Raw genomic sequence first — 12,158 nt, 5'->3', positions numbered from 1 at the left:
AATCCGTCGCAGGTATACATGTGTTCCCCATCCTGAACCCTCCTCCCTCCCCATACCATCCCTCTGGGTCGTCCCAGTGCACCAGCCCCAAGCATTCAGTATCATGCACCGAACCTGGACTGGCGACTCGTTTCATATATGATATTATACGTATTTCAATGCCATTCTCCCAAATCATCCCACCCTCTCCCTCTCCCACAGAGTCCAAATCCTTTAATTTTATTTTTAAAACTATTACCTTGAAAAAAAAAGACCCTATTTTTAAAGCAAATTTCATATTTTTTATATAACTTTCGAGATTTTGTTTTGTTTTTCTAATATTGTATTTTTGAGAGTCTAACCTCTACTCCAGATTTTTAATCTTTGCTTTTTGGCATTTGTTATCAATTTTGTACCTTTAAGAATCTAATCTTCAGTAGCCATTTTTACTTGGGAGTGTGATTACTGGCTTGATTGCTCTCTCCCCTTTTGACTCTCCTTTCTTTCCCCCAGGTCACCTCTATCTCCTCCCTCCCCCTTCTCTTCTCTACTTAACTCTGTGAATATCTTTGGATGTTCTGGGCTGTGGAAAAAACTTAGGGAACTGATTACAGGCTAGATTGGTCTCTCTACTTTTGACTTCCGCTCCTCTCCTCCTGGTGACCTCTATTTCCTTCCTCCCTTTTCTCTTCTCTATGGAACTCCATGAACCTCTCTGAGTGTTCCAGACTGTGGAGAGCAAATAGGGAATTGATTACTGGCTAGACTGCTCTCGCCCTTTTTGATTCCTCCTCTTCTCCTCCTGGTCATCTCTATCTCCCTCCTCCCTCTTCTCTTCTCCATCTAACTTGGTGAACCTCTCTGGGTGTCCCTCACTGTGGAGAAACTTTTCGTCATTAACCTAGATGTTTTGTCATCGGTGCTGTACAGATGGAGACGTCTTAAGGCTTCTACAAGAATAAGACTGAAATCCAGAGGCAGGAGGCCTAAATCCAAAACTTGAGGTCACCAGAAATCTCCTGACTCCAGGGAACATTAATCGACAAGAGCTCATCCAACAGCCTCCATACCTACACTGAAACCAAGCTCCATCCAAGAGCCAACAAGTTTCAGAGCAAGACATACCAAGCTAATTCTCCAACAATGCAGGAACATAACCCCAAGCATTAAAATACAGGCGGCCAAAAGTCATACCAAACCCACAGACACCTCAAAACTCACTACTGGACACTTCATTGCACTCCACAGAGAAGAGATCCAGCTCCACCCACCAGAACACCAATGCAAGTTTCCATAACCAGGAAACCTTGACAAGCCACTCGTCCAACCCCACCCACAGGGAGGAACCTCCACAATAAAGAGGAATCACAAACTTCCAGCACACAGAAAGGCCACCCCAAACACAGCAACCTAAACAAGACGAAAAGGCAGAGAAATATTCAGCAGGTAAAGGAACACGATAAAAGCCCACTAAACCAAACAAAAGAGGAGGAGATAGGGAGTCTCTGAAAAAGAATTCAGAATAATGATAGTAAAAATGATCCAAAATTTTGAAAACAAAATGGAGTTACAGATAAATAGTCTGGAGACAAGGACTGAGAAAGTTTATCAAGGACCTAGAAGAAATAAAAAAGAATCAATCAATAATAAATAATGCAATAGTTGAGACCAAAAGAACTCTGAAGATAAGATAAGTGAGGTGGAAGATAGAATGGTGGAAATCAATGAAGCAGAGAGGAAAAAAGAAAAAAAAAATAAAAGTAATGAAGACAACCTCAGAGACCTCTTAGACAATGTCAAACACCCCAACATTTGAATCATAGGAATCCCAGAAGAAGACAACAAAAAGAAAGGCCATAAGAAAATACTTGAGGAGATAATAGTTGAAAAACTTCCCTAAAATGGGGAAGGAAATAAGCACGAAAGTCCAAGAAACCCAGAGTGTCCCAAACAGGATAAACCCAAGGCAAAACACCCCAAGACACATATTAATCAAATTAACAAAGATCAAATGCAAAGAACAAATGTTAAAATCAGCAAGGAAAAAACAACAATTAACCTACAAGGGGATCCCCATAAGGATAAGAGCTGATCTTTCAATAGAAACTCTTCAAGCCAGAAGGGAATGGCAGAGCATAACTTGAAGTGATGAGAGAGAAAAACCTACAACCCAGATTACTGTACCCAGCAAGGATCTCATTCAAATATGAAGGAGAAATAAAAAGCATAAAAAGCTTTAGAAACAAGCAAAAGCTCAGAGAATTCAGCACCACCAAGCCAGCTCTCCAACAAATGCTAAAGGATCTTCTCTAGACAGGAAACACAGAAAAGGTGTATAAACTCAAATCCAAAAGAACAAAGTAAATGGCAACAGGATAATACTTATCAATAATTACCTTAAATGTAAATGGGTTGAATGCCCCAATCAAAGATGAAGACTTGCTAAATGGATACAAAAACAAGTCCCCTCTATATACTGTCTACAAGAGACCCACCTCAAACCTAGGGACACATACAGACTGAAAGTGAAGGGCTGGAAAAAGATATTCCATGCAAATAGAGACCAAAAGAAAGCAGGGGTAGCAATACTCATATCAGATAAAATAGACTTTGAAATAAAGGCCATGAAAAGAGACCAAGAAGGACATTACATAATGATCAAAGAATCAATCCAAGAAGAAGATCTAACAATTATAAATATATATGCACCCAACATAGGAGCACCACAATATGTAAGGCTGCTGCTGCTGCTGCTGCTGCTAAGTCACTCCAGTTGTGTCTGACTCTGTGTGACCCCATAGACAGCAGCCCACCAGGCTCCCCCATCCCTGGGATTCTCCAGGCAAGAACACTGGAGTGGGTTGCCATTTCCTTCTCCAATGCATGAAAGTGAAAAGTGAAAGTGAAGTCGCTCAGTCATGTCCGACTCTTAGCGACCCCATGGACTGTAGCCCACCAGGCTCCTCCATCCATGGGATTTTCCAGGCAAGAGTACTGGAGTGGGGTACCATTGCCTTCTCTGAATATGTAAGGCAAAGGTTAACAAATATGAGAGGGGAAATTAGCAGTAACACAATAATAGTGGGAGACTTTAATACCCCATTCACACCTATGGATAAATCAACTAATGAGAAAATTAGCAAGAAAACACAAACTTTAAATGATACAATGGACCAGTTAGATCTAATTGATATCTATAGGATATTTCACCCTAAAACAATGAATTTCACCTTTTTCTAAAGTGCACACAGAACCTTCTCCAGGACAGATCACATCCTGGGTCATAAATATAGCCTTGGTAAATTCAAAAAAATTGAAATTTTTTCAAGCATCTTTTCTGATTATAATGCAGTAAGATTAGATGTCAACTACAGGAAAAAAAAAAACAGCTATGAAAACTACAAACATATGGAGGCTAAACAACACACTTCTGAATAATCAAGAAATCACAGAAGAAATAAAAAAAAGAAATCTAAATATGCATAGAAAATAATGAAAATAAAAACACAACAACCCAAAACCTATGGGATTCAGTAAAAGCAGTGCTAAGGGGAAGGTTGTAGCAATACAAGCCTACCTCAAGACAGGAGAGATATCAAATAAATAACCTAACTCTATACCTAAAGCAACTAGAAAAGGAAGAAATGAAGAACCAAAGAAATCACAAAAATTAGGGCAGAAATAAAGGCAAAAGAAACAAAAGAGACCATAGAAAAATTCAGCAAAGCTAAAAGCTGGTTCTTTGAGAGGATAAATAAAATAGACAAACCAATAGCCAGATTCATCAAGAAACAAAGGGAGAAGAATCAAATCAACAAAGTTAGAAATGGAAATGGAAAAATCACAACAGACAACACAGAAATACAAAGGATCAAAAGAGACTACTATCAGCAACTATATGCCAATAAAATGGACAACTTGGAAGAAATGGAAAAATTCTTAGAAAAGTATAACTTTAAAAAACTGAACCACGAAGAAATAGAAAGTCTTAACAGACCCATCACAAACACAGAAATCAAAACCGTAATCAGAAATCTTCCAACAAACAAAAGCCCAGGACCAGATGGCTTCACAGCTGAATTCTACCAAAAATTTAGAGAAGAGCTAACACCTGTCTTACTCAAACTCTTCCAGAAAACCGCAGAGGAAGGTAAAGTTCCAAACTCATTCTATGAGGCCACCATCACCCTAATACCAAAACCAAACAAAGATGCCACAAAAAAAAGAAAACTACAAGTCAGTATCACTGATGAACATAGATTCAAAAATCCTTAACAAAATTTTAGCAAACAGAATCTAACAACATATTAAAAAGATCATACCTCATGACCAAGTGGGCTTTATCCCAGGAATGCAAGGATTCTTCAATATTTGCAAATCAATAAATGTGATACACCACATTAACAAATTAAAAGATAAAAACCATATGATTATCTCAATAGATGCAGAGGAAGCCTTTGACAAAATTCAACATCCATTTATAATAAAAACCCTCTAGAAAGCAGTCATAGAAGGAACATACCTCAACGTAATAAAAGCCATATATGATAAACCACAGCAAACATTATCCTCAATGGTGAAAAATTGAAAGCATTTCCCCTAAAGTCAGGAACAAGACAACGATACCCAATCTCACCACTACTATTCAACATAGTTTTGGAAGTTTTGGCCACAGCAATCAGAGCAGAAAAAGAAATAAAAGGAATCCAGACTGGAAAAGAAGAAGTAAAACTCTCACTGTTTGCAGATGACATGATCCTCTACATAGAAAACCCTAAAGACTCCACCAGAAAATTACTAGAGGTAATTAATGAATATAGTAAAATTGTAGGATGTAAAGTTAACACACAGAAAGCCCTTGTGTTCCTATACACTAACAATGAGAAAATAGAAACAGAAATTAAGGAAACAATTCCATTCACCATTGCAATGAAAAGAATAAAATATTTAGGAATAAATCTACCTAAAGAAACAAAAGACCTATATATAGAAAACTATAAAACACAGATGAAAGAAATCAAAGAAGACACTAATAGATGGAGAAATGTACCATGTTCATGGATCAGAAGAATCAATATAGTGAAAATGAGTATACTACCCAAAGCAATCTATAGATTCAATGCAATCCCTATCAAGCTACCAACAGTATTTTTCAGAGAATTACAACAAATAATTTCACAATTTGTATGGAATTACAAAAAACCTTGAATAGCCAAAGAAATCTTGAGAAAGATGAATGGAAGTGGAGGAATCAACCTGCCTGACTTCAAGCTATACCACATAGCAACAGTCATCAAGACAGTACGGTATTGGCACAAAGACAGAAACATACATCAATGGAACAAAATAGAAAGCCCAGAGATAAATCCACGCACATAGGGACACCTCATCTTTGACAAAGGAGGCAAGAATATACAATGGAGAAAAGACAATCTCTTCAACAAGTAGTGCTGGGAAAATTGGTCAACCACTTGTAAAAGAATGAAACTAGAACACTTTCTAACACCATACACAAAAAGAAACTCAAAGTGGATTAAAGATCTAAATATAAGACAAGAAACCATAAAACTCCTAGAGGAAAACATAGGCAAAACACTCTATGACATAAATCACAGCAGGATCCTTTATGACCCACCTCCCAGAGTAATGGAAATAAAAGCAAAAATAAACAAATGGGACCTAATTAAACTTAAAAGCTTTTCCACAACGAAGGAAACTATAAGCAAGGGGAAAAGACAGCCTTCAGAATGGGAGAAAATAATAGCAAGTGAAACAACTGACAAATAATTAATCTCAAAAATATATAAGCAGCTCATGTAGCTCAATACCAGAAAAATAAGCGATCCAATAAAAAAATGGGCCAAAGAACTAAACAGACATTTTTCCAAAGAAGGCATACAAATGGATATCAAACACATGAAAAGATGCTTAACATCACTTATTATCAGAGAAATGCAAATTAAAACCACAATGAGGTACCATCTCACGCCAGTCAGAATGGCTGCTATCAAAAAGTCTACAAACAACAAATGCTGGAGAGGGTGCGGAGAAAAAGGAACCCTCTTACACTGTTGGTGGGAATACAAACTAATACAGCCACTATGGAGAATAGTGTGGAGATTCCTTAAAAAGCTGGAAATAGAACTGCAATACGAAACAGCAATCCCACTGCTGGGCATACACTCTGAGGAAACCAGAATTGAAAGAGACACGTGTACCTCAATGTTCACTGCAGCACTGTTTATAATAGCCAGGACATGGAAGCAACCTGGATGTCCATCGGCAGACAAATGGATAAGAAAGCAGTGGAACATATATACAATGCAATATTACTCAGCTATTAAAAAGAATGTACTTGAATCGGTTCTAATGGGGTGGATGAAAATGGAACCTATTATACAGAGCGAAGTAAGTCAGAAAGAAAAGCACCAATACAGTATATTAATGCATATATATGGAATTTAGAAAGATGGTAACAATGACCCTATATGCGAGACAGCAAAAGAGACACAGATGTACAGAACAGACTGTTGGACTCTGTGGGAGAAGGCGAGGGTGGGATAATTTGAGAGAATAGCATTGAAACATGTATATTATTATATGTGAAATAGATCGCCAGTCCAGGTTCGATGCATGAGGCAGGGTGCTCAGGGCTGGTGCACTGGGATGACCCTGAGGGATGGGATGGGGAGGGAGGTGGGAAGGAGGGTCAGGATGAGGAACACATGTACACCCATGGCTGATTCATGTGAATGTATGGCAAAACCACCACAATATTGTAAAGTAATTAGCCTCCAATTAAAAAGAAAAAAAAAGTCATGAAGTATATATATCAACACGCTTATTTTTCTAGCATATGTTGTAAACTAATAATGACCTAATTGCTGACCCACTATCTTCCTGGAATCTTCAAGGTACTTAACACTGTTGAGAATCTCTTTCTAGAAGTGCTACTGTTCACTTTTACGGCATTGCTCCCTGTCTGTTTTCCTGACTTTTTCTGCTTTGTCCTTAAAGAGTTCATCTCTTTGGTCTTGTGGTATCTGCCACCCTGTATGCTCTCATTAGGTGACTTAATCAGCTGTTGTGGTTCAGAGTGAACTGACATCCATGTCGTCATCGCCACAACTTTAAGTCTACTTATACCAACTTTTACAAGGGATGTCCCAGTGCTGTATCTGACTCAACATATCTGAATCACATGCACTGCTTTGTCCATAAAACTGATTTTTTTTCTCCTCATATCAGTTAAAACCATTATCACTGATCCAGTTGACAAATATAGCATCTTCCTTGATGCTTCCCCATCCCCAGCCCGCCTCATCTTATTGGTACCTGGGTCTTTCGGATCCTCACCTTTAAAATGTCTCTACTTCACCTTTTCCATTTCCAAAGCCCCTTGCCCATCCTTTTCAAATTATTTCAAAAACCTGAAGAGGAATGAATGTTACTGAACTTATACTATGAGGCCAGCAAGGACCATGATATCAAAACTAGACAAAGGTATCACAAAAAAGAAAAATAAAGGTCACTGTTACTGATGAATGATGCAAAATTTCTCAACAAAATATTAGCAAACCAAATTCAGTAACACATTAACTCTGTGGGAGAAGACGAGGGTGGGATGATTTGAGAGAATAGCATTGAAACATGTATATTATCATATGTGAAACAGATCACCTGTACAGGTTCGATACATGAGACAGGGTGCTCAGGGCTGGTGCACTGGGATAACCCAGAAGGATGGGATGAGGAGGGAGGTGGGAAGGGGGTTCAGGATGGGGAACACATGTACACCCATGGCTGATTCATGTCAATGTATGGCCAAAAAACACTACAATATTGTAAAGTAAGTAGCCTCCAATTAAAATAAATAAATTAAAAAATAATAAAAATCATACACCATGGGAAAATCTGCAAAATCAAAGTGATAAATCACATTAACAAATTGAAAAGTCATATGACCATCTCAATAGATGCAGAAAAAGCTTTTGAAATTTAATATCTAATTATGATTTAAAAAAACCCTCAAAGTGGGTTGAAAGAGAACATATTGAAAAAGAAAACTCGCACAGAGCCAATTGTAATATCCACTGTGATAGAATTCTGTTCCTATTTATTATTTATCGATATTTATTAATGGTTGGCAATGTGCCCAGCTACATGAACCACAATTTCCAGCCTCATCTAAGTATCCTGCACCCATGACTCTGTTACAGTCTGGGGCCAAAGATACATATGTGGAAAGCTCTTGAACAAAGCCACACTCAGCTGCCACTTGTCCTTTGCCCTTTAGTCTTGTCATTCTTCCTGAGATGCGAATATGCTGATAAAGTAGAAGGGAGGAGGTCTACAGCCACAGGTGGAAGGCTTGAAGACAAGGGGCATATGCCAAGGACAGGCTCCTAATGATGGACTCTCCGCATTGGCTCTGGGTTTCCCACCTTCCTTCAGCCTCCTCCTTATGCTTATGGAGAAGCACAGCCTGCATCCCTGTTTGGCCATATTTTCTGTTGCTACGAGATGGAAGCAAGAGAAAGGATTCATCCTTCTGTGTTGCTGCATCTAGCTGTCCTCCTCTCTCATCTGCAGATCTTTTGCTAGAATTGAGTTTCCAAAAAGGTAGCTCTGACCACATTTATTTTCCTCTGTCTATAAATCTCTCTTTGGTCCCCATTTCCTTGGCAATAGTTTCTTTACTCTGGCTTTAATACATGAAAAATTCACAAGAGAATTTGAGCTTGCATTTCAGGTTATGTCACTTCCTGTTCCCATGCATGCAAGCCCTGAACTTTTAAACCATCAGAAAACACCATGCTCTACTGGAACTTTCTGCCATTGCCAGTACTTCCCTATTCCAGGTAAATCTCTCTCTGCCATTTCTACTGCATAAGCTCTCACTGACCTTTTAGAGTCAAGCTCAAATATCATCTCCTCCCTGAAACTTTCCTGTGTGCCTTTTCTAAACTGAGGGTAAATGTAACTACTTCCTCATTTTTGCCCAAGAGCACTCAAGTTGATTGCATAGCAGGTGAGAGGATTTATCCTGGAACTGTCTGGACTCCGGCTGCATGGATAGGAGGCTGAATGATGCTGAGAAGAGCGCCAGGCTATCCTCGCCCGTGAAATGCTAATAACCTTTATACCTATTTCATGGAGTCATTGGGAGGATTAAATGAACTCAAGAAAGTGGATTCATTACAAGAATGTCTGACATGTAAAAAGTGCTCACTGGCCATTACATACTATCAGCTACTGTGTTCATCTTATGTTTTAGTCTTACATATATGTGTACAGAGCATCTGCCTGTCCTACTCTCTGACTATAGGCAATACACCTTTCCTGTTTCCTATGCCAGTGCCAAGCACAGTGTCTGTCAAAAAATACATATTTGAAGTATAATCAGTCACAAAAAAGAATGAAATAATGCTATTGGCAGCAACACAGATGGACCTAGAGATGATCATACTAAGTGAAGTCAGAGAAAGGCAAATATCATATCATTTGGAATCTGGGCTTCCCTGGTGGCTCAGATGGTAAAGAATCTGCTTGCAATGCAGGAGACACAGGAGATGCAGGTTCAGCTCCTTCTTCTTCAGAAAGATTCCCTGGAGAAAAGCATGATAACCCACTCCAGTCTTCTCGCCTAGAGAATTCCATGGACAGAGGAGCCTGGTGGGCTACAGTTTATGGGGTCATGAAGAGTCAGACAGGCCTGACTAACACACACATAAAAATGATACAAATGAACCATTTACAAAACAAAAATTGGCCCACAGACTTAGAAAACAAACTTATGTTTACGAAAGAGGAAAGGGGGGCAAAAATTTAGGAGTTTGAGACTAACATATACACACTATTATATATAAAATAGATAAACAGCAAGGACCTACTGTATAGCATAGGGAATTAAGTCCAATTTTTAAAAATAACTTATAAGGAAAAATAATCTGAAAGAAATACATGCAATCAAATCACTGTATACCTGAAACAAACACAATATTGTAAACCTACTATACTTCATTAAAAAATGTGAAAGCCATCATATTTGACAAATTTGGGGTCAAATCAAGTTATACTAACTAGCATGTATAGACTCCATTCAATACTAAATATCCATCTACCAAATTCCATTTTAATAAAGTAGCATGTGTGTTAAATAAGAACCACCACCAGTCCCCATTCAATCCACATACCTCCTGGGAAGACCGCCACTGCGACAAGGAACAACCACCTCTGCGAAGGTCTGAGAGGCTTTAGGTTGGTACAGAATTGTTCACCCTAGCAAGGGAGCGTCTGCCATATCGCTTCCCATGAAGTAGATAAGATACATGGAAGAACTAAGCATTTTTGGAAGAACAGAGTATTGTGTCCACTGCTATCCCCTCAGCACAGTCTTGAATTAGAGAACAGTTCCTGACTTTGTAAAGGATGTCCTAAATCTGTCTTTTACCTGCTCTATGCATGCCAATGGTATGACACGCTGCCCACACGAGCCCACTACATTCTGTAAATAAGTCTGAAGGTACAAAACATACCAGCTCTATGCTGGGCACCCTAAGTCAGATCCCAGGACCGAGTAGGGAAGCCAAGGGAGCATCATATCTCACAGAGTGAAGACTATCTTTCTCTTTCCCAGGGGCAGGATCATGTCAAAGGGAGTTGTGGATATTGAATTTTGAGGGCTCATCCAGTATTTATTATTTTCAGATATGGAAAAACAAAGCAAGAAGAAAAGTGTAGAATGCCATCAGGGAAGGAAGAAAGCACATCTCTATAAGCTTGACTGTGGCCCGGCAATATTTTTATGTCAAATGGAAGGCAATGGAAATGGGCAAAAGGCGTGATGTCTTACAGACAGAAATTTTACAGACACCCTGCCTACTTCTCTGACAAACTCTGTTTCCTCCTTCCAAAAGAAATGGGGGAAAAAAATAGAGATTACTAAAAGAACTGCAGAAATCCTAGCAGGGTAATTAACGAGTGACAGGTCAGTCACTCATGTGAAAAAAATAAAACGTGGCAAGAAAAAAAATGGCTTTGTCAAGAACTCTGAGGTTTTGTAGACTGGAAGCAATTTGTCCAAGGACTATTTTGACCACACCACTTCCTAATCTCAGTTCCCATAAGGTCTGGGAGGGGGCCAACTGGAAAGGTTCGTCTCAGCTGCACAGATATAGTCCACAGAGGAAATAAAAGGATTTTCAACATTGGAGTCATTTCCTTTGGTTCCCAGCTCTTTGAGAGGGAAAAAAATAAATTCCTTTTGGTTAGTGATATCTCCAGTTCAATTCCTGCAGCCTGGCTTAGAAAAATAACAAAATCTGTTCCCCGAAACACTTTCCAATCAGACAAGATTTCAACTCAAAGCACAAAGTCCAATGAAAGACTTTGCTGGGCCAGAGTATTCTAGGAAGACGCACACATTTTTAAGGTTCACACTGCTTTATCCACAACCAGTGAAAGTGTCAGATGTGAAATATGTGTTCAGGAGAGGGACCTGGATAATCAAATCTTGAGCCCGCTCCTTTGGAATTGCTGCTAAGGGGTCTTATGGAGAATAATAGGGTCCATTTACAAAATACAGAACACATGGCAATATTACCAAAAGTGGGCCCAGCTGCTTGCCATTCTGAAGCCAATGAAGAGGCAAGGTTGGTGGAAAGGAAAGTTTGCTTCATTCCAGAGGCTGGCAGCAAGGAAGGGTTGGGGACAGGAATGCTAGTTTTTATCTCAAGGTCATGGTATGAGTTGACTTCAAGCTTTCTCTTAGAAATAGTTTTCTTCTTTTGGGGTAAGAATTCTGGGGGGAAAAAAAAGGATTTTATCAATCAAGCTTTCTCTGACTGAATATGCAAAAGGAATCAGTTTTGGAGTTTCAAAGGAGTTTCATTCATCTCAACCATTTTTTTTCAGAGTTTGAAGAAGAACTGAAATGTAATTTCTCATTTTTCAAAAGGCAACAAGAATACCAATCACACAAAATGGAATACAGACTCACATAGCAGAAGACAGAGCTGTCAGAAACCCTCCAGAAGATTACCCACATGAAGTCTGAAAAGAAACACTTCCAACACAAATAGGCCTCAACGTCAGATACACGTCAGAACCGACTGCCAACACACCCGAATAACACTCAGCGCTCATAAACTCCTCAGTGGCAGACCCCTGTCAGAACC

General features: G+C 39.1%; 1 protein-coding gene and 1 long non-coding RNA gene across 12 annotated transcripts in view; one reads left to right on the top strand and one right to left on the bottom strand.

The window, feature by feature from the left end:
* The window catches only part of RBMS3 (RNA binding motif single stranded interacting protein 3), an 817,173-nt gene that overhangs the window by 534,046 nt on the left and 270,969 nt on the right, over window positions 1-12,158 (bottom strand). The gene's annotated exons all lie outside the window — the stretch shown is intronic.
* LOC123331039 lies at window positions 11,673-12,040 on the top strand. Its single transcript, XR_006547484.1, has 2 exons — window positions 11,673-11,773; window positions 11,896-12,040. It is a non-coding gene; the product is annotated as an uncharacterized LOC123331039 (long non-coding RNA).

The sequence above is a fragment of the Bubalus bubalis genome, chromosome 21 (assembly GCF_019923935.1).
Source record: "Bubalus bubalis isolate 160015118507 breed Murrah chromosome 21, NDDB_SH_1, whole genome shotgun sequence".
NCBI lineage: Eukaryota > Metazoa > Chordata > Mammalia > Artiodactyla > Bovidae > Bubalus > Bubalus bubalis.
Note: the sequence above shows the minus strand (reverse complement) of the source record. Positions and strands in the feature narration are given on the sequence as shown.